The sequence below is a fragment of the Rhinopithecus roxellana genome, chromosome 13 (assembly GCF_007565055.1).
Source record: "Rhinopithecus roxellana isolate Shanxi Qingling chromosome 13, ASM756505v1, whole genome shotgun sequence".
Lineage (NCBI taxonomy): Eukaryota > Metazoa > Chordata > Mammalia > Primates > Cercopithecidae > Rhinopithecus > Rhinopithecus roxellana.
The window spans coordinates 87,687,917-87,706,696 of record NC_044561.1 but is presented as its reverse complement, the minus strand read 5'-3'; the positions used below and the strand labels follow the sequence as shown (position 1 = coordinate 87,706,696).

The 18,780-nt window shown below is 42.0% G+C and overlaps 1 protein-coding gene and 1 pseudogene across 6 annotated transcripts in view; one reads left to right on the top strand and one right to left on the bottom strand.

Annotated features, from left to right (window-relative positions):
* MACROD2 (mono-ADP ribosylhydrolase 2) overlaps positions 1-18,780 on the top strand; it is a 2,180,049-nt gene that overhangs the window by 1,727,070 nt on the left and 434,199 nt on the right. The gene's annotated exons all lie outside the window — the stretch shown is intronic.
* LOC104670078 lies at positions 15,353-15,713 on the bottom strand (annotated as a pseudogene).

The window sequence follows — 18,780 nt, the reverse complement described above, 5'->3', positions numbered from 1 at the left end:
GCATCCCACTGCTTCTACTAGATTGACAGGATGAGGCACCTTAGATCCACTGTGGAAGTATATATACCACATGGGCTACTATTTAGGCATGAGTATAGAAAGTGGAAATGGCCCAAACTAGAGAGTTGCACAGAGTTTTGGCATCCACAAATTCAGTGCAGAGGAGGAAGGATTGATCAAATGAGCCTATTTGGTTCCCTTCTTTTCTTCGTCCTCCCTCTTTCCATCTTTTCTCCCCCTGGCTTTTAACCCTGGCTGTGCAACAAAATTACCAATTCGGTTTTTTTATTTGCCTATTTTTTTTTTTTTTTTTTAAGAATGCCTGTGCTCAAGCACTGAAACAATTTCTGGGAATGGAGCCTGAACAGCTTTATTTGTAAAAAGCACCACAGGCAATTCTATAGCAGGGCCAGATTTGAGATGCACAGAGCTCTCCTATCCAAAAGTAAAGCACCCATGGACAAGAGGACCAAATGGGACGTGCCGAGTTGTAGGCCACAAATTGTCATCCATCTCCATTAAGTGATACCACAGAATTTGTACACCACCCCTCAGAGTCATTATTAACTTCCCAAGAATGCCACAATGTTCTGAGGGAGGCAGATACATGCCGCCAACATATGAGAACATTCTTGGTGAAATACGATTTGGGATTCCTGATTCTTCTGGAGTTTCCGAAGTCTTTATGACACAGCAAAGTCTGTGCTTAATAACTGGTTATCTTAGATTTGCATATTTCTGTTAGAAATCTCAACAATTATGGTGAAATAATTTCATAACACATTTCAAAACTATCCGCCCTTCTTTCCCTTTAGCCGTTCATGTTAATTTTTAAGTAGTGACCCTTTACAATTTCTCACCCAAATCTGGCCTTTTAGAAACAGCTATAAACAGATACACCGTGGATGGAGTTTTACTGGCAAAAGGCATTTTTTTTTTAAATTCCCATATGTTCCTTTAAGTGATTTTTGTTCTTTGAAACTAAAAAGCATATGTCGAATGATTTTTTTCCTCACACTAATATGTCTTTTCAGACCCTTACCAGGTCTCTTAAATCTTTTCACTTTCTTCTTTTCTCATCTACCTGCAAGGCAACTTACGTGTAGTCCATGGCTTGATCTCTTTTATTCCCTTTGTATGAGGAGAAAATGTGCCTGGATGGAAAGTCATGAGTCCTCCTCTCTCTGAGCACTCTTGACTCTCTTGTCTTGGGATGTCACTCTTTGTAATAAAGATTTTTTTTTCATGATTTCCCACAGTTGCCAGAGACAGATGCAAAATGAAAAGAGGGTATTGATTCTCTTTCTTTTGTGGGGCATAGACTATTTCAGATAACTTCAGTTAGAAAAAGCAGGATGTAAGTGTGTGTGTGTGTGTGTGTGTGTGTGTGTGTGTGTGTGTGTGTGCATGTGTATCAGGGTTGGTTCTCAAGCCTGATTTTTCTTTTGGAGTAAATCAATGTTGGGCCCAAAAAGCAAAACCAAATAGAATAAACAAAATAAATAAACTAACAATTACCTGCTAGCTAAGGACATGAACTCTGTAATCACATGAGCTCACATAACATGTATAAGTTTGAAAATACCTATTTGGAAAAATCTGGTGAAAACTTGGTTCTAATTTAGAAGCAGTAGTTCTAATGAGTTTTGTGTACAAGAAATAGGTGTGTCTTAGTCCATATTTTATGACATGGACATTGTTGTCTAGAGCTTCCTGAAACTCACTTTCCATTATGTCCGCTATACCATGTCAGACCTTCCTCGTGTCATTCAAGGTATCTTATATTTCTGTTTCTAAATTACAGGTAAATCATGATGCTTGCTGGTATCTCTTCACAGATGTTCCACTGTCACATCAATTCCGCATATAACACAGTGAACTGATTACATACTCCCTTAATTTTACTTCCTAGATACTTGTCAACCTGTCTCTCCCCTTCTCTACTTTTAATGCCTTTGTTTGGATTTTTATAATGTCTCATTTGCTCTATTGCAAATGCTTCTGGCTTAGTTTCTCTGTCTCTAGTCTCATACCCTCCAAATCTATTCTCCGCCTGTGTGAGCCACCTAAAAAAGGCAGATTCACCTTGATACTTTTTCCCTTCAATTTTTCAGTGTCTCAGTTGCCTTTTTAGCAGAACATATAAGGATTTGGATGGCCCCACCCTCGACTCGACTTCTCTAGGCAAATCTAACCATCCCCGATTCAGACGCTAGGCTTCTGAGTTCTCACACACGTCAGGCTTTTTCCTGCCTCTCCTCCTGGCTCGCTTCTGCCTCCACCTGGGATGCTGTTTTTTTCTTCTTAAGTTTATTAGTTGGTGTTCATTTTTCAGGACAGAACACAGGTTTCAGCCTTCCTGTGGTTCTGGGCTTTTTACTTCTCTAACCCTCCAAGGCCTCCTGAAGATTTCTCTGTGCAACACTTGCCACGTTAAATCATATGGTATTTGTGTCTCCACCTACTAATTTTACTATTGAGAACAGAGCCATGACAACTTCGTCTGACCAACCCTAGCATGAAGCCACAAGTACATGCTCAATAAAAACTTTGCAAATGCTTAATCCAGAAGGAAACTTATAGATTAACTAGTGGAATGACTTTATTTCAAAAACTGGGTAACTGGCCAGGCACAGTGGCTCATGCCTGTAATCCCAGCACTTTGGGAGGCCGAGGCAGGCTGATCACCTGAGGTCAGAAGTTCAAGACCAGCCTGACCAACATGGAGAAACCCTGTCTCTACTAAAAATGCAAAATTAGCTGGGCGTGGTGGCGCATGCCTTTAATCCCAACTACTCAGGAGGCTGAGGCAAGAGAATCACTTGAACGTGGGAGGCGGAGGTTGCGGTGAGCCAAGATCGCACCATTGCACTCCTAGGCAACGAGAGTGAAACTCCATCTCAAAAAAAATAAAATTGGGAAACTAAGACTGGGCATGGTGGCTCATGCCTGTTTTCCCAGCACTTTGGGAGGCCAAAGGGGGAGAATTGCTTGAGGCCAGGAGTTCACGATCAGCCTAGGCAACATAGCAAGACCTAACTGCTACCAACAAAACAAAAGCAATGGGAAACTAAACTACAAGAAACCGAAATAACACGTCAGAGGCTAAATATGAATTTGTAGCTGAGTTGAAACTGGGGCCCAGATATCCCCATTGCCTTCTGACACATTTTATTTTGAGTTGTATAATTTGGCGTATTCATGAGAAACATTGTTAATTTGATTATATTAATTTTCCTTAATTAGATTTGCTTGGGAAACTGCAGAGATGCTCAGTTCTTTCCTATTCACAGAGACCCAAGAGTTTGATACTTTTCAGCCGTTAGTCATTTCATCCTGCATCTATTCTGCTCCTAATGGTACTCTAAATAGCTTATTCTGCAATCTTAAAAATCTCATGCATTAGGTCAATAAAGATGTTTGTTTGTTTATTTATCTATTTATTTTTTGAGACGAACTCTCGCTGTCTCCCAGGCTGGAGTGCAATGGCACTATCTTGGCTCATTGCAACCTCTGCCTCCCAGGTTCAAGCGATTCTCCCACCTTGGCCTCCTGAGTACCTGGGATTGCAGGTGCTCACCACCACGCCCGGATAATTTTTGTATTTGTATTAGAGACGGGGTTTCACCCTGTTGGTCAGGCTGGTCTCGAACTCCTGACCTCAGGTGATCTACACACCTCGGCCTCCCAAAGTGCTGGGATTACAGGTGTGAGTCACCACACCTGACTGCAATAAAGATGTTTCTATAAGCCAAACTCATTGTAATTCTGTGTGATACATTAATTCAGATGGTATTATAAATGTTTGCTAACTAAAATCAATATCCAGAGATGGAATTCAAGAAATGTCATAAGAGTTGGGAAAAAAATAGTGCAATTGATATTTTGATACAAGTTAGCCATGGCTTAACCCATCTCAATACAGACACATGATTCTTCTGCTAGCACAGCTACTGAGGGAAGAGGAATATAAAGAATTCTCTGCTTCACATACTGGTTACAGGACATGATATTCTTTAACTTTGTAGATTGCAATATATAAACTTGTGTCTTGGCTATATGTGCATTATTGTCACAAATTTGTGATAATGTCCTGTATCTTCTCCCTCTTTTACCTCTGTGATTAAAATATTTTTCAAATGTGCACTCTCTCCCTGTCACCTCCGTGGGAAGAGCGTTTTCTTGCACCATTAAGCCTTGTGCTTGGCCACAGGACACAACTTGGTCAATGGAATGTCAGCAGATATAATGTAAACCCAGGCTTTAAATACCTTGATCTCTTATGCCTCACCAAGGCCATGGAAAGACCTTTCTCTGGTAGCTGTTATTTCTTCACCCTTGTTCTACGAGGAGCATGCGTGCAAAGACCTAGACCAACCAGCATCAGGGAGCCAAGCCTAGCTGGACCTCAGATTGAAGCAGTTTCCCAGACAAGCCCAACCCAGATCAACCAACCACTAAGTGACCCACAGAGGCAAGAATTGACACATTTAAGTCATTGACTTTTGAGTGATTTGTCTTAACAGCCAGCTGATTCAACTCCTCCCTACTAGGCTACTCAGTTTAAAAACCTTAAGCCTTTTGCATAATTGATGCTAGGACACTTGCTGCTTCTGCTGGTCTTCACTTCCTTCTCTTTTGCTGCTGTCTTAGGCTTTTTGAAATCCTGTTTAACTTTAGATACCTTTGCTTGTGTTCTTTTAAGTTTCTTTTCTTCAATTTCTTTTTATTTTCTTTCTCCTTTACCTGATCTGCTACTTCTCCTGTAATCGTTGCTTTTTTATGTTATATTTTATTTCTGCTTTTATCTTTTGCGGCCCCCCTAAATGTTTTTAATTTATAATTTCTCTCCCCTTATGTGCCTGCTGCAGCCCATTCTGGGCTCTTCTTTTTGTTTCTGCCTCTACCCAGTCCTTGTGGGATGATCTCCCAGCTACATCCTGCTGTTCTTTCACCTGCTCTATTCCTCCAGAAGCAGAAAGGCAGACTTAACAAATGATCTGAAATCCTCCCCTTGAAAATTCCACTTTGCTTTCTGACTCCAGGGACCCACCCACCCCCAAGTGCTCTGGGATGGAGCTCATTAATTACACTCCATTTAGGTTACCCTGTCTTGAACAGAGGGAAGGAAAGAGAGACAGTGGATAGGGAAGGTGAGAGAAGGAAGAACTTGGGAATCTTATTGATGGTATCTTTGTTTTCTGAAATGAGAGTTGGAGAAAACAAGGCATACGGTGCATTCATTGTTTTAGAACTGAGAAACAAGCTCCTGTTCGTCTTGCCAAAAATTGCAAATGCGTATGATTCCTCTCCATTAGCTCACAGCAATATTGGAAATGTATCTGACTAAACTGGAACACACCATCAGCCCGAGATGCCCAGAGGCAGCTCCATACAGCCATCCATATGCTTCTCTGAGTTAATTTGGAATACAGAGAATTCAGTATCCAAACTGTCCCCATGAACATTTGTAAAATCCTGCCCATGTGAGTGGAAGGTGATTTGTACCACCACATGCAAGCTCTCAAGAATGCTGGAGGACTGTGTCATGATGGAATGCAAAGGAACGATGGAAGGTATTGAGAACTGCAACTCTTAACTGCTACTGTTGTCATTGGTTTAATCATATTGCTTTATGGAATTTCTGATTTCTCAATGCTTTATTAAAGGATCAGCAGGGGTTAGGCAGCTGTAGTGTAAATTATATCATTGCAGCCACCACAAATGTATATAATGGCCCTCGGTCCCTTACCAGCCCTCTCAGGAGATACAGATTGACCATAGATACTCAATTCACAGGCAGAAAGTCCCAGAACGTGCTATTGCTTCCTTCTATAGCATCATAGTCTGTGCATTCTTCTACAGCTTATCCCAGGCAATGAATTGCATTGAATATTGCTGTGTGTAATATTTCTTCTTCTGTCTCCCTTTTGCTAGCACTCCTGGAAATAGCTGAAGCACAGGACAAATACTTACATTGCAAAATTTCGTTAAGAATTTCACTTAACGTAAACTGCTCCCTAGCGCATATATCAAACATGAAGTGGGTAGATTGAACTTCTGTTTGCTGGACAACTTCAGTATGTTACCCATCTACTTCTGCCACAACCATTGCCACTTTATTTCTTCCCTTCCTGGACATGATCTTAGTTTCCTAGAGCACCACAAACTGCAAGGCTTAAAATAACAGAAATGTATTCTGTCAGTTTAGGAAGCCAAAGGTCTGGAATCAAGGTGTTGGCAGGGTTGATTGCTTGCAGAGTCTCTGAGGGAGAGTTCATTCCTTGCTTCTCTCCTAGCTTTCGATGGCCGTCGGCAACCCTGGGTGTTCCTGGACTCGTGGCTGCATAACTCCCATCTCCACCTTAGACTTCACATGGCTCTCTCCTCTGTTTCTTCTCCTTTTCTTTCTCTTAGAGGGGCACTTACCATTGGGTCTAGGATCCACCCAGAGATGCATCCAGGATGATCTATCTTAGCAAAATGACATTTCCAAAGGCCGTTTTTCCAAACATGGCCGCAGTCACAGGTTCCAGCTGGACATATTTTGGGAGACCACCATTCAACCTACTACTGGCATCTCGTGTAGGCATCCTGCCTGCAGCTCTCGGTATTCTCTGCATTTATCATGTGCTTTGGATTTGGAGTTGACCAGAAATATCTCCTCACCTCCACTGCAGCCTGTTCTTCAACCTGTGAATTGGTGTTAGCAGTGGAAAACCACTGGACCAGTAAAAATACTTGCATTTCTGGCCTGGCTGTGGTCTCATACAGAAGGCAGAAGAGAATCAGATGCTCTCTCTCATTTCAGGCTATTCAGATGACTGGGACTTTCACTGACTCACTTCACCTTGTGCTTTTCTTTTTATGTCTTTTAACCAAAAAGCTTATTTATTTATTTATTTATTTATTTTGCCCCCAGTGAGCAAAGTCCACTCTGCCCTCTCAGTCTGCCAATAGCCATGAATCATGGTTGCTATTTTGCAATCCTAAGAGACTCGTGTCAGTCTGTACAGCTAAGAGCACACTGCTCATTCATGGAGAGCCTGCTGTATGTGCAGACACTGCACATGATGTGAATTGTGCCTTATTTAGTCCTTGTAACAAACCTTATGGTAGATAGCAATGCTTCATTTTACAGGTGAAATAACTGAGTCTCAAAGAAGTTATCCGCCTCCCTGCACAAATGCCCAAAGATAACACAATGGCAGTCACGATTGGAAGCCTGCCCTCTGATTCTGCCACCAAGCTGTGTCCATTGGCATCCAGCCTCCTCTGCACATCATTGACTCACGTGCTAACTTGGCATATATGCTCTGGCCGTTTTTTATACCTATGGGTTTCTCACCAAGGTTGTTAATAAACATCCTGCATGCTTGCCAACACCTACCTGGTGCCTAGTCTATTCTTCTACTTCCAGTTGGTGTGCGTGAAGGACCGTATAAGTATCTTAGTAGAGTAGGTGCTGGTCACAGTCCCATGGGAATGAATATGCCAGCTAACATCCCTCTGATGTTCTCTTCTGATTCATTACCAGTGACTCTGATTATTCCTTCACTATGACACCCTCGGCACTTACAAGCTAAGGTTGTGCTGTATTCATTTGTTCTTGTTGAAATATGAGTCCATAATTGCTTCTAAACAATTTTATTTATGCATCTATTGTAGGCAGAGATTTAAATCTAGCAATTTAAGCTATTACTAGATGATGTCTATAAGCCTGTGAGCAAATTCCCGGGAGCTGGGCATGCAGTGGGGATTGGACATCCTAGATCAACATGCATTTGTATGTATGTCTATATAACAAAGCACCTTTTAATGAGGCCAGGGCTTTTTTCTTGTATTTATTCCCTAGTTCTCCATCCTCCCACCACCACTTGGCAACATGCATGTTGCAGTACGGCCCACAAGGAGCCAACATAATGGTGACCGACTGGTGGAGTCGATTTTCATACAGTTTTTGAGAACGAAGCAGATATCCAAGCCACAGCACACTATGGGTTCATTTGCTACCTTAGGAAATAAAACCCATTGCTTTAATTCCAGGAGGAGTTCATCTTATGTCAAATTCTAGAGTACAGCCAATACAGCTATAGCAAGAGTCTGCCATGCCACGCCGGCTCGTGATTGTTACCTCTTGGCTGTTGCCCAAATCTGAACATTATCTTGTCCCCAAGACTTTCCTCTGTCCTGGTTAGAAAAATGTTCTAATCTAATTGTCTGCCTCTATTGCATCAACTCTTCTGGGAGATAATGGTCCCTGATGCTGTTCCACATCCTCACTTTTAGCTGACTTTGCATAATGCACATTACATTATCTCTGTCTTCTCCCGTTAAGGCCTGCAAAATCATGGGCGATTGATTAAACCTGAGACTACGCTAGAAATTTCTTTTGCAATGAAGCTCTTTCAGGAGTAACATTTTTTAAAAAAACATATTCATAGGACACGTAGCAAAATAAATGAGACTGCAGACCTCCACGTTCTGCAGAAGAAATGCTCTGCTGCCACCAAAGCTTTAGCTATTCCATCAGGGGCAGTGGAATTAGAATCACAGAAGTTCCAATATTGTAAGAGAGAATGAATAGAAATGATGGCTCTGTTGTTTTCTTGTAGTCGTTTTTAAAATGGTCTGTAGAATGTGCCTCTGGACAGAGAGGAATGAATGCAGAAAAGAGAAAATTTTACACATTTCTGTTAAACATCTTAGGCTTCCGGCTATAGCAAATAGGACCGCTTCTTTTGAGAGAAGGGTGTCTAGTGCATTTTCCCATCGCTTATTAATAAAACAGGATAGACAGACTGACAGGCTGCCTGAAAAGCAGCCTCACAGTGGAAGGACAGCATGATCACACATTTCAGCCTGGACACGGGAGCCAAGAGACTGTCATTTAATAAGTGGATGAAGAAATCATTTTCCCTATGGCAAAAAGAGAGAAAAATATTCAGCTGCATCTCTCTCTATAACTCTATCAGGCTAAAATGAATATGTTAAGAGAATTAAGCTGCACCTACTTTATTAGTGTGACAGTGCCCTGGCTAGTTGGCTATATTAAAATGACAGACACAGTGACCCTGCTGAACTCTTCATGTTGATAGGCAGTCAGAAAATAATGGCTTTGTAGTTCTGCATCTGCTCAGATCTTTCCAGATTTGCTAAAATTACCAACGTCTTTGTCTACTTATTATGACAGCTTGTTCTCTCCTGATTTGGGTCTTTATTGGCATGTGAGCATGGCAGCATTATATTTTGGCATGGCTGTATAATACTACAGAAATCACCTTACTTCAAACTTAATTCGGTGCCTGTCCTTCCTGCCTTGAGAAAGGTAGATAGCAGTATAATGCTTAAACATCAAACCTTCATTTTTTCTCTCCCTATGAACTCTAAAGTCATTTTAATGGAAACAAGAAGGTTGTTGCCCTCTGTATTAGCATACGGTGTTTTTTCTCTGTATCAATCACCACATTAAGAATGTTAAGATATCATCCCATTAAAGCTTTACCATAACCATGAAAGCTATTTATAATGACCTATTCCACTGATAAGAGGATGGAGGCTTCCAGAAGTTAATCTGGCATAAGGCCACTTGGCTGGGATCCGAATCCAGTCTTTTTTGACTTCGAAATATTTGTGGTTCCACCCACTCTAAGGCTGCCTTCACACAGTGTAATTTGCCTCTTAGCGACCCTGTTGAAAAGAATGTAGAAGGGTGGAAAGTCTGACCGTGTTATCTTAAAATTGATAAGTTGGCTGAATACACAGGCAAACAGACTGATAATCCAAATGGCAAGGATTGCTGACCTGCTGCTGTCATGGTTCTATAGAGCCACTTACTATTTTTGACCGCACCTTAGACCTATGGGAGCAGGTGGTGTGAATGAGGGATGGGACGAAGGGGTAAAATTTCTTTCTAAAGTAGGATTATGGCTTTAACCCAGACTCACAGGTGTAATTTGCTGCTTTTCAGTTGTCCACAGGAAAACCGGTTTAAGTCAGTTCATTCCTGCTGTGTGATCTTGAAAAGTCACCTTAATTACCTTAATTATTTCCATATTCTGTTGCACCTAACACCATGCCAAACAAATAGGAAACACGCACCAAATGATAGATTTAGATGATTCTCTTCTTGTCTATTATCTATTCTATTATCCATTTGTTATTCATACAAGTGAAAATAAGTATTACACCTTTCTTGATAATTTTCTCCCATAACCAGTTCCCCTGGTTACTCCCATTGCTTGCTGTATTTCCCAGCTTCTAAAACCCATATTTTTTTCCCACATTTGGAAAATCCTGGAATTGCAATTCATTTTATAATTGGAGTAAAGGGAAGCATGCCAGCTCCTCAGAATGGCATCACCTGTGAAGGTGTGCTCTAAGCCACATGTTCAAGGTATCTCTTCTTCTGATTGTCAACTCAGGTCACATACATCTGAATTTTACTTAAACTGTAATCACTACCTATCCCTAAATATACCACATGCTCCGTTACAATAAAAAAAGTATTGTATACAAAATGGATTGTCAAGGGACTGAAAATCCAAGTAAAGACAGTAGACATAAAGAATTGCAAAGCTCGAGGAGATTGTTGTATCTTAAAGAACCAGGACTCAGATACTCTTGGTTTTGATAACATACAGAATAATGGGTGTTAACTTTTTTATTAAGTTTCTAAGATCTCTGTCAAACTAATATATTCATGTCTCTATTCAAGAGAAAAAAAGAAAACTTTTTATATTTCTGCCAGATAATTCTTACTTCTTGCTTTAAAAATAAAATTGTGCATACGTCTCTTTTTAGCACATTCCCTGTTCCTCTTAGGTAACGTTGTCTCTGCTTTGCTGAGATGCTTTCTGATCCCATTTGTGGTGTATGCAGGGTATGGGGAATGGCCCCTAAACATGCCTTTCCTGAATTCCTTATTTGCTGCTGACCTTCCTCCATCCCGAAAGTGTAGCCAAGGTGAAGGCCTCACGGTTCTGAGGAGACAACAGCACCCAATCTGCACCAAGTTCTACTCAAAACACAGGCATGCTCGTGTCATCAGAATATTGAAATGCTGACCAGGATGGAGGAGCTTTTGAAGAAAGAGTCTAAGATAGCATCCCCAACCTGAGTGAATCCACCCCCTCTCCATGTGAAGAGAGAAACTTCTGCACACTGTTAACCTAGATGTGAAATAAGAATTTTCACAGGTGAAAAACCATTTCCAGGTTTTCATAGGGTCAAGTTGATAAGGTGGGAATTTCTAGTTTTTCATTCAGGAAAAATCTGGAGTAGTGGTCACAAAAGGTATGTTGTCCTCTCAATGCCTCAGGGTGAGAGGGAGGACACCTTCATCAGAGCTGAGGGAGGGACTCCTGTGGGGACGCCCATGGAGATTTCTAGATAGTATCCAGAGATCATCTGTGATTGAGCCAGCACTCGATACTAGCAGCACAGGAACCCAGACCAGTGAAGGTATGAGCAGAAGAGGCCAGCCAAGAAGTGACCACAGCACACACACTCACACCCACCATGGTCCAGGGGCCTGCGTTGGACTGAGGAGTGTCCTGCTCTTTCCCAATTCCACTTTGAAGCCCTCACATACAAAAACAGACATTTATCCCTCCCTGCCACTGCCAGATGACAGGTGCAAAATTAGAAATGGAACCCAGGGAAGAAGGCAGGGAGGCACCTGTGAGAAGCATGAGGGAGCCCTGAGATGCCCATTTTGAACTGCAGTGTAAAAGTATAGTAATATATTAATTTGAGTGAAACTCCCAGGAGAGACTATTTTAGACCAGGAGTGACTGAAAACAAATTTGGTTACTAAATGGAATAAACAAGTTGTTGGCTCCAGGCAGACCGTAGGCCAAAGTGGAAAGCTGGTATCAGTTATGAGTAAAAGTGAGGGCAGCCTCCTTGGTGTACACCCCTGGTGGGTGGAGTTTGTCTCCCACTCCATAAATTCCCCATTCTTTATTTACTTATTTATTTTATTTTTTTGAGACAAAGTCTCGCTGTGTCGCCCAGGCTGGAGTGCAGTGGTGCGATATTGGCTCATGCAACCTCAGTCTCCTGGGTTCAAGCGATTCTCCTGCCTCAGCCTCCTTGGTAGCTGGGATTACAGGCGCATACCACGACGCCCAGCTGATTTTTGTATTTTTAGTAGAGACAGGGTTTTGCCATGTTGGCCAGGCTGGTCTCGAACTCCTGACCTCAGGTGACCCACCCTCCTTGGCCTCCCAGAGTGCTAGGATTATAGGCATGAGCCACCGTGCCCAGCCAGCTCCCCATTCTTTATGATAACGTAGGGTCATACCAAAGAAGAAGTTCAAAGAAGAGTTCCTTTACATTTGGGCTGAAACCTACTCTTGGACCTTCATCTGGTAGCTCATTAGTGTTAACCTAATAACTCTGTTTTTCACCTGAGCAGGCCTGTTGCTCTGGTTAACTTCCCAGGACATGACTGCTGTGTCTGCCCTTCCATACCTCTAGATGCTGGCTTGGATTGTTCTTCACCCCGAATTGCCTGGTTCTAACTTTAATTCCATCTCAAATTGGATTTCCTCTCTTGCCTCTATACAGTCTTCTCTACCATCCCTCATGCTAGTAAAATTCCTCTTCCAGTTCTAACTAGTGTTGATAGGCCCATATGGTATTCTGGGCTTTGTCACTGAAAATCCTGAAATTCTTTGCTTCAGTCATTTGCAGTGATTCAGGTTTATGGAGCCTCTCATGTTACACATGGCTACTAGAGTGGTGTACCCATATGGGGTTCAGTTTCCTAACTCCCTTCTCCCTGACTGCTAATGCTTTTCCGTCTGTTCAGGCTGGGCACTTCAGATCTCAAACACAATTTGTTAGTATCCATCTCCTTAGCTGTGGTAGAACAGTGACTTCTCCAGGGATGTTTCTGGGTTCGAGACTAACGTTCCATTTACCACATCTCAAGATCCTATTCCTGTTTTGCAGAATAATCCCTGCTGTACTGTTTTTGTTTTTGTTTTTGTTTTTTTCAAGTTACCAGGCTTTGTGCTCTTTTTCCCTATAGTTTTTCTACTGTGTTTATCTGTTGTTTCCTACTAATCTATGCTGAGAGTCAGTTGGTCTAGTGCGCATAATTCAAATGTGGTTCGACAGCACAGGGACACAACAGACATGATTAGATCATTCATGTTGAGATCAGGAAGGACGGGGAAAAAATTTGATTTGGGGCTTGGGGAGCACAGTTAAAGTTTTTCCAGGATAGCCAAGGAGGATTTATAGTAATTTTTAAAACTTGTGTCAGGCCAATAAAGTTTATGAATTACATCCCGTCACAAAACTTGGATTGAAAACTGATCCAACAATGGCTAATAGCTGGAAAGAAAATGGTTACCCTATGTTTCAAAACGAAAGTAGAGGTTCAGTTGAACTGATAAATATGAATGTGTTTATACAGACAGGTGAACATAAGTTTTCAGTTTGGGGGAAAAGGCAAAGTATACACATCCCATATATTCATGGCCAGAGAATTCTATCTTTTTCATCATTCATTCATTTCATAAATAGTAGGTATAGGCATATCAACTATGTGCCAGGCACTGTGATAAGCCCTGGGGTTACAGAAATAGGAGACATGGCTTTTGGTCTCTTGTTAGGAAACAGAATAGCTTCAGGCTATGTAGTGTAACAGTGGTCTTCTGTGCTGGTTGTGTTTGGTAGGGAAGGTGGGGGTGGAGAGGAAGTTTGGGGAAGGCTTTCTGGAAATAATGATAGCTGACTGAATATTGAAGGGTGGGGACAGGGTTTTAGAAGCAAACAACAATTGATGCAGGCATGAAAAACAAGCAACACTTATGGAACATGAGGGTATAGAAGGGAGGATGAGTGAAACAGGGCAGGTAGGATGGGCACAGATCGAGATGGGTGTTTTTGGATGTGTTAAGAGATTCAGAGTAGTTATCTGATGTCTCTAGAAGGCCATCATTAATCTTCTCTTTTTGTTGTTTTTTTTTGGTGGGGTTTATTTCAAACACTGAAAAAGTCCCTTGGGCTCTTGGGGCTCTCCACACTCATGGTTCCTTTCCCCACAACTCACTGCCCTTCTCCCAGCAGAAAATCTATTTCAAGGATAGTATGTTTTTTTAACTGAACGATTAACATTGTGTTCTCAGCTAACTCTGCAGAACCAGAGGAGCTGTTTGCATCTGTCTATGCAGATTGAGTTTCTTTAATCTCACACCAGGTCTCCAGCCACATGGAAACAAGGCAGTTATCTGCAAAGCTGAACTAGATCTCATCTCTAGTCGACTCCACTTCCTCCTCTCATATTTATCCCACACCAGCCTCGTGGTTAAGGAGGAGGACCATCAGGAATGTTTTTATCAACTCCAAGCTCTAATTCATATTCCTCCAAATCTCTCACCCCACCCTCCCAACCCTACCCCCAAGATTTCATTGAGATTTCTCTCAACTGTTATTTAGAAAAAAGGTAAAACAAAAAATGTTCAAGGTCTTGGTGCTTAGCCCTAGGGGCTCCATGTGCTGGGACACTGATGGGCAGGGGCTTCTGCCTCTCTAACCCATGCCCAAGCCACCTCCTCACCCCTGGCTGCAAAAGATGGGAGGGGCAGAAGCCAACACAGGACCTGTAACTGCCCAGCGGGTTCACCTTACCTTCTGCCTAGACAGAGCTGATTTATCTAGACAGGGGACTTGCAACAGAGAAAGAGTAAAATTCTCAGAGCCGGCTGTGTGGAGACAGGAGTTTTATTATTCAAATCACTTTTCCCCAAGCATTCCAGGATCAGAGATATTAAGGATAATTTGGTGGGTGGAGGAAGGCCAGTGAGTCAAGAGTGCTGACTGGTTGGTCGGAGATGAAACCAGAGAGAACTGAAGCTGTCCACTTGCACTGAGTCAGTCAGTTCCAGAGTGAGCCACAAGATCACATGAGGCAGCTTATCAATCTGAGTGGTCCCAGCTGATCCACCAAGCAAACTATCTCAAGCACTGATCTTAGGAGAAATTTAGGGAGGGTCAGAATCTTGTAGCCTCAGGCTTCATGACTCCTAAACCATAATTTCTAATCTTGTGGCTAATCTGTTAGTCCTACAAAGGCATTCCAGTCCCTAGGCAAGAAGGAGGTTTGTTTTGGGAAAGGGCTGCTGTGGTCTTTATTTGAAACTATAAACTATAAACTACGTTCTTCCCAAAGTTAGTTCAGCCTACACCCAGTAATGAACAAAGACAGCTTGGAGGTTAGAGGCAAGATGGAGTTGGTTCAGTCAGATCTCTTTCCCTGTCTCAGTTACAATTTTGCAATGGCGATTTCAGACCCAGAGGTTCAGCATCTCAGGATCTGGCAGAGCCCCGGACAAGATCATTCAACTTGGCCACCCGCTGGCTTGCTGGTGATGAGTGAGGATTTTCTGGGGGCAGATCCTGTGTGGTGGGGATGTGGTCACCAGTCATCAGGTTCTTATCTGGTTGTGCACTTGGCAGCTGCTTATGCTCCTACTTGGCTTTGGCCGTGTTGTAGTCTTCTGAGTCAAAGTACTTTTTCCCTTTCCGGAATCCCTTCATAAGGAAGCTGGGCCCGCAGGCCTTTGTCCTAGGATTGGATATTTGGCCTTTAGCTTTGGCTTCTCCACTCTCTCAGGCAGAGTACCTTCTTTCTCCTGCATTTCCTGCTTCTTCTTGCCTGTCTCCTCCACAGTGTTCTCGTTTAGTTTCTGGGACATTGTGGGACTGGGACAATAGAGTATAGGAGGTCCAGGAAGTCAATCAACTGAGAGGTGGGGAGGGGAAACGGGACATCCTGTGATGCTGCTTTGGCCCTGTCAATAGGGTTGCTCCCCATCAATCATCTTAAGCAGGGGGTGGTCTAAACAAATTTTCATTCCAGATAGCTGAGGCAGAGGCAGGGAAGCTAATAGGAGACTGCCGTTGTGATCTAAGAAATGATGAAATGATGGCGAGGCTGAATCCAAGAGTTCTCCGGAACAGAAGGACACTCAGAAGATATGTGACTGCATGGAAATGGGGGACAAGTCAGGGCAGTGCTTTGGATATGGCCCAGTTTCCAAGCTTGTGAAACTAAGTGTACCATTCACTGAGTTAAGAAGGAACGATTGAGTGTGGGGTGGAAGAGAATGAGGTTTTTTTTCCTGAATGTGTTTGTGTTGGGGTTTGTTATAATGAGTCTCAGGGCCTGGGGGCATCAAAGAAGGGATGATCACTTTGCTTCTGGAGCACAAGAGAGAAAAACCCAGGCTGGATATTTACATCAATGGAGGAAAAAAAAAAGGGCCAAGGACAACATCTTGTTAGTTAACCTCTCTTGCACCTCGCCTCCTGGTCTGCAGACTGACTTGTAATGGCTCCTACCTCAAACAGTAATAGGATAAACTGAGATAACAATATGTTAGCTATGAAAAAGACACCTGTGCAATGTGCAATGACTGCTGCTTATTATTAACATTGTTATTAGTTTGTTGAAGGTGGAAGAAGCACTTAGACTACATAATTTAAATTTATTTCTAAATTATATAATTTATTTCTAAATTTATCATTATAAATTATTTATCATATAATTTATTTCTAAATTTAAATTTACATGGTAGTTCCTAGAGATACTTCCAGAGACTCCAGAAAGGACCCACCTTCTCGGAAGTGCCCCTGTCATCACCCACCCAAGTGGACTAAAAGCTGTTAAAGTCACCAAGCTGTTTTTTTGGTTTGTTTGTTTGTTTACATCATTGTCAGTTAGATGGCGTCTTTAAAGTCAGGGCAAACTCACACATAACTAAGGCAGTGCTCTAAGGAGTAGAAATAATAACTGAAAATGTGTTATCAAGCAGTAAATGAGTTTCAGGATTCTGGGAACACATGGTTGGTATTGGTTTGACTTTAGAGAAGGTCACAGAAAAAAAGATGCTGTGGACTCCTCAGCGATAACTGGGGGCCTGGGGTGAGGGGTAGGGGGAACATCATCTGGCCCAGAAGGGAATGTTCTGAGTCACAAGCAGTTCCTGAGGATACCTGGGGATGTCACTTTGTTCATGCTCTTCTAAAAGTCAAGGTAGATGTTGGGCTGAACTTTTAGGCTGCATTCACATGATTGGGGTAGAACAGTTTAACACATTGCCCTTTGCTCTCATTGAGTCATGTGCATTTGTTCATTCTAAGTCTCTTCCCCTATTTCAAATTATTTCTTCCCACCTGCTTGGAACAATGTCAGCATTGCATGTTGGCCTCAAATAAGTTAAGATTCCTAAGTTCCTAACTAGCCATAGCACAGAGTTTTTCAGCTTGAGTGGCCTCAAGGATTTTCTCAGAATTCATCAATTCTTCCGGAAAACTTTGCTCAGGACATGCAGATTGCAAGAATTTGTTCTCCCCAAAATGTATTAAGAATTATTTATTTAAAAATATAAAAAACTTCCTCTAAACAGTTTGAGAGTATCATCGCAGAAAATATATAAAAGGGGTACACAATTAATTTCTCTCCAGATGTAATACTATAGTAACTTATTTAAAGTCGAAAGAGAATAATTTGCATCTGGAGGAAGGTGTTGTAAATGCGAGTTCTGGTCCTTTCATGTACCTAACGTCTTTGGAATTTGTCTTTAAAGTAGTGCTGTTTTGGACTCACAGCTCCGATACAGACGACTTCCACCCTACCCTCGGATTGATTAAGTGAAAATTAGAGAAGGAAATAATATTATCCAGAAGACGCACATACCCCACCAAGCCACGCAGATTATACTTTAATGTGTAGGGGTAGTTTAGACACTTCAAGTCTGTATGGATACCTCAGGCTTGAGTTGGGTTTTGTAGTGATGCCCCAAGAGCTTCATGCCATTTTTAGATACATTTGTTCAAAAACAGATCAAGAATAGATTTAGATTTCGGAGGTAAAGATAGATGTGCACTAACTGTGGGTGGGCTGTGCAGTGAGAAGGCAGTGCCAGGGCTGGTAGTGGTGGCTCAGGTGGGTGCACACTGAAGAGGGAAGGACCAAGGGATGGGGTGAGGCATTGCTGTCATCTGTCTTGAATGGAACAGTTGTTTCATTCTGAAAGTGCTTGAGAATATACTCTTTGGTGCTTTGAGTTTGGCTAATGGTGCATAGTCTTGTTGTTCTGATGAAAAATGACTTCAAACTCGTTGCCATTATTGAGAAACAAGTTCTCTCCAAATAAGTTGAAGAAGACATTCTCCAAGGAAACAATCTCTTAAATGTGAGATATTTGTGGACTTTTTCCAGCAGTGCCCCCTTATTTGTGGTTTTTCTTTTCGCAGTTTCAGTTGCTTGCAGTCAAGTTGAGTCCAAAAAATTGCATTACTACGCTTGCACTTTGGAGCCATGATGAAGTAAAATAAGGGTGACTTGAACACAAGCACCACGATACCATGACAGTGGCTCTGATAACCAAGACAGCCCCTGAATGACTAACAGGGCTGGTAGCGTCTAAAGTGTAGATATGCTGGACACGGGGACGATTCACGTCTTAGGGAGCAGGATGGCCTGAGATTTCATCACACTACTCAGAACAGTGTGCAATTTAAAGCTTATGATATGTTTATTTCTGGAATTTCCCTTTTATGTCACAAGGCGTACGTCATCCACCTCACTTCATCTCCTCACATTGGCACATCACAGGAAGAAGGGTGAGCACAGTACAGTAAGGTATTTTGAGAGAGAGGGACCACATTCTCATAACTTTTCTTACAGTGTATTGTTATAATTGTTCTATTTTATTATTAATTGTTGTTTATCTCTTACTGTGCCTATTCATATAAATT